This window comes from Aegilops tauschii, chromosome 2 (genome assembly GCF_002575655.3).
Source record: "Aegilops tauschii subsp. strangulata cultivar AL8/78 chromosome 2, Aet v6.0, whole genome shotgun sequence".
NCBI lineage: Eukaryota > Viridiplantae > Streptophyta > Magnoliopsida > Poales > Poaceae > Aegilops > Aegilops tauschii.
In genome coordinates, this window is record NC_053036.3 from 526,886,847 (window position 1) to 526,891,868 (window position 5,022).

A 5,022-nucleotide genomic window follows, 5' to 3' on the forward strand; every position below is an offset into this window, starting at 1 on the left:
CGATGGGGCAGTTATTGCCTCCTGGGCTGCAGCGTGGCGGCGAGCTGCCTCCGCCCTTCTCTCGTACTCATCTGCCTCCTCTCTAGTAATAAAATGTCTTCCTTTTGCCTGATAATCAAAGAAGGCAGGAGCAGGGAGAGTAATATGGACAGCACGACGTCTGTCAAAGATTAAGCGATACCGGAGAGGTGATTCATTCCTCTCGACAAACTGGTGGTGAACCATAGCATTAAAGTCTAAATAAGTAGGAGGCAACTCAATATCATCCTCACGTATGTCCACACCAAGAAAATTAGCTAAGCGGGTTGCATAAATTCCACCAAAGAAATCTCCATTAAATCTGTTATGATGCAACCTACGTGCAACAATGGCTCCCAAATTATAAGATTTGTCTCCTAACACAGCACTCCTAAGAATACTGAGGTCAGGGACACACATGTGACATGCTTCATCCTTACCATTTATGCACCTACCTATAAAGAGAGCAAAATAATGTATAGCAGGAAAATGGATGCTCCCTATGGTAGCTTGTGTTATGTCTCTAGATTCCCCCATAGTTATACTAGCAAGAAATTCTCTAAATTCAGATTTGCGGGGTTCACTAGTGCTACCCCATTGTGGAAGTTTGCAGGCAGTGGTAAAATCCTCTAAGTCCATAGTGTAAGATTTTTCATAGAGATCAAACAGGACAGTTGGAGAATTGCGTGAAGCTGAAAATTCAAACCTCCTCACAAAGGAACTAGTGAGATAGTGGTACTGGCGGCACTTTTCCTCCTCGAAGCTCACAAGATCAGCATTACGCAAATATGCGTTAAATTCTTCCTTGATTCCTGCTCGATCCATAAAGTTTTCTGAAGGCCATTCACAAGGCCGCACTGGAGCGTCCCTTGGTGGCTCATCGTCAGCATCACGCGTTGCAAGCCTGGGTCCTTGCTTCCTTGAAGAACCACCTTGGTACATTTTCCTAAGCATATTTCTTCCTCTGAAAATTTCTGAAATTTTTAGTAACTTCAAATAAAAGTGAACCAAGCTTAACAAAATTGATAGCAACTACTCCTACAAGTGCCTAGAGACTATATCATGCATTAGAACTACTTGGAACCATATAAATTTGACATGCAAGCTCAAGAACATGGTCACCTAGGCAGCACAAATTTGCAATGAATAAAGCACTAGAATAAAAACTAATTGGACCAATGGAGGAGTCACATACCAAGGAACAATCTCCCCAAGCAGTTTTGTGAGAGGTGCTTTGAGCAAGGAGATCGAAAATCGCAGCAAAATGAGCTAGAACTCGTGCTTGAGCTGGATGATGATTTTTTTGGGAGGAAGAAGAAGTGTGTGGGTGCAGGAATAAGTGGAGGGGGACCAACATGGGCCCACGAGGCAGGGGGCGCGCCCTGTAGGGGTGGGCGCGCCCTGGACCCTCGTGGCCAGGTGTTTGCTCCCCCTGCTGTGTTCTCAGTGCCAGACATTCTCAAATATTCCAGAAAAAATCATATTCCATTTTCAGGGCATCTGGAGAACTTTTATTTTCGGGGTATTTTTATATTGCACGGATAAATCAGAAAACAGACAGGAAAATACTATTTTTGCTTTATTTCAACTAAATAACAGAAAGTAAAGAGAGGGTACAGAAGGTTGTGCTTCTAGTTTCATCCATCTCATGGTCATCAAAAGGAATCCACTAACAAGGTTGATCAAGTCTTGTTAACAAACTCATTCCGAATAACATGGAACCGGAGAAATTTCGAATAACACTATGTTACCTCAACGGGGATATGCACATCCCCAATAATAAGAATATCATATTTCTTCTTGACAGTAGGAAGAGGAAATTCAAAACCTCCAAAAATAATCGATGGAATTTTTCCAATAGAATTGATACTGTGGACTTGAGGTTGTTTCCTCGGAAAGTGTACCGTATGCTCATTACCATTAACATGAAAAGTGACATTGCCTTTGTTGCAATCTATAACAGCCCCTGCAGTATTCAAAAAGGGTCTTCCAAGAATAATAGACATACTATCATCCTCGGGAATATCAAGAATAACAAAGTCCGTTAAAATAGTAACGTTTGCAACCACAACAGGCACATCCTCACAAATACCGACAGGTATAGCAGTTGATTTATCATCCATTTGCAAAGATATTTCAGTAGGTGTCAACTTATTCAAGTCAAGTCTATGATATAAAGAGAGAGGCATAACACTAACACCGGCTCCAAGATCACACAAAGCAGTTTTAACATAGTTTCTTTTAGTGGAGCATGGTATAGTTGGTACTCCTGGATCTCCTAGTTTCTTAGGTATTCCACCCTTGAAAGTGTAGTTAGCAAGCATGGTGGAAATTTCAGCTTATGGTATCTTTCTTTTATTAGTAACAATATCTTTCATGTACTTAGCATAAGGATTCATTTTGAGCATATCAGTTAATCGCATACGCAAAAAGATAGGTCTAATCATTTCAGCAAAGCGCTCAAAATCCTCATCATCCTTTTTCTTGGATGGTTTGGGAGGAAAAGGCATGGGTTTCTGAACCCATGGTTCTCTTTCTTTACCATGTTTCCTAGCAACAAAGTCTCTCTTATCATAACGTTGATTCTTTGATTGTGGGTTATCAAGATCAACCGCAGGTTCAATTTCTACATCATTATCATTGCTAGGTTGAGCATCATCATGAACATCATCATTGACATTATCGCTAAGTTCATGTTCATTACCAGATTGTGTTTCAGCATCAGAAATAGAAATATCATTTGGATTCTCAGGTGGTTCAGCAATAGGTTCACTAGAAGCATGCAAAGTCCTATCATTTTTGTTTTTCTTCTTTTTAGAAGGACTAGGTGCATCAATATTATTTCTCTGAGAATCTTGTTCAATTCTCCTAGGGTGGCCTTCAGGATACAAAGGTTCGTGAGTCATTTTACCAGTTCTAGTAGCCACTCTAACAGCATAGTCATTATTCTTACTATTCAATTCATTGAGCAAATCATTTTGAGCTTTAAGTACTTGTTCTACTTGAGTGGTAACCATAGAAGCATGTTTAGTAATGTGTCGGGTTATTAAGACCGTGAGTTTCTTCAATAGGTGATGGATTAAGATCACAAGTTTATTCAACAGGCGGTAAATTAAGACCATGTATTTCTTCAATAGGAGGTAAATTCTTAACATCTTCAGCTTTAATACCTTTTTCTTTCATAGATTTCTTTGCCTCTTGCATATCTTCAGGACTGAGAAATAGAACACCTCTTTTCTTCGGAGTTGGTTTAAGAATAGGCTCAGGAACTGGCTCAGGAAGTGTCCAATTATTTTCATTTGTCAACATATTATTCAGTAGAATTTCAGCTTCGTCCGGTGTTCTTTCCCTGAAAACAGAACCAGCACAACTATCCAGGTAATCTCTGGAAGCATCGGTTAGTCCATTATAAAAGATATCAAGTATTTCATCTTTCTTAAGAGGATGATCAGGCAAAGCATTAAGTAATTGGAGAAGCCTCCCCCAAGCTTGTGGGAGACTCTCTCCTTCAATTTGCACAAAGTTATATATATCCCTTAAAGCAGCTTGTTTCTTATGAGCAGGGAAATATTTAGCAGAGAGGTAATAAATCATATCCTGGGGACTACGCACACAACCAGGATCAAGAGAATTAAACCATATCTTAGCATCACCCTTTAATGAGAATGGAATTTTTTTTAAGGATATAGAAGTAGCAAGTTCTCTGATCATTAGTGAACAAGGTGGCTATATCATTTAATTTAGTAAGATGTGCCACAACAGTTTCAGATTCATAGCCATAAAAAGGATCAGATTCAGCCATAGTAATTATACCAGGATCAACAGAGAATTCATAATCCTTATCAGTAACACAGATAGGTGAAGTAGAAAAAGCAGGGTCAGGTTTCATTCTAGCATTAAGAGATCGCTGCTTCCATTTAGCTAATAACTTCTTAAGATCACTTCTATCATTGCAAGCAAGAATGGCTCTAGCAGATTCTTCATCCAAAACATAACCCTTAGGCACAACAGGAAATTCATATTTATTAGGGGGAGAGTCTTCATCATCACTATCTTCAATATTATCCGTTTCAATAATTTCATTCTCTCTAGCCCTAGCAAGTTGTTCATCAAGAAATTCACCAAGTGGCACAGTAGTATCAAGCATAGAAGTAGTTTCATCATAAGTATCATGCATAGCAGAAGTGGCATCATCAATAACATGCGACATATCAGAATTAATAGCAGAAGCAGGTTTAGGTGTCGCAAGCTTACTCAAAACAGAAGGTGAATCAAGTGCGGAGCTAGATGGCAGTTCCTTACCTCCCCTCGTAGTTGAGGGATAAATTTTTGTTTTCTCGTCTTTTAAGTTCTTCATAGTGACCACCAGATATAAATCCCAAGTGACTCAAAGAATAGAGCTATGCTCCCCGACAACGGCGCCAGAAAATAGTCTTGATAACCCACAAGTATAGGGGATCGCAACAGTTTTCGAGGGTAGAGTATTCAACCCAAATTTATTGATTCGACACAAGGGGAGCCAAAGAATATTCTCAAGTATTAGCAGTTGATTTGTCAATTCAACCACACCTGGATAACTTAGTATCTGCAGCAAAGTATTTAGTAGCAAAGTAGTATGGAAGTAACGCTAACGATAGCAAAAGTAATATTTTTGGGTTTTGTAGTGATTGTAACAGTAGCAACGGAAGAGTAAATAAGCGAAGAACAATATGTGAAAAGCTCATAGGCATTGGATCGGTGATGGAGAATTATGCCGGATGCGGTTCGTCATGTAACAGTCATAACATAGGGTGACACAGAACTAGCTCCAATTCATCAATGTAATGTAGGCATGTATTCCGAATATAGTCATACGTGCTTATGGAAAAGAACTTGCATGACATCTTTTGTCCTACCCTCCCGTGGCAGCGGGGTCCTAATGGAAACTAAGGGATATTAAGGCCTCCTTTTAATAGAGTACCGGACCAAAGCATTAACACATAGTGAATACATGAACTCCTCAAA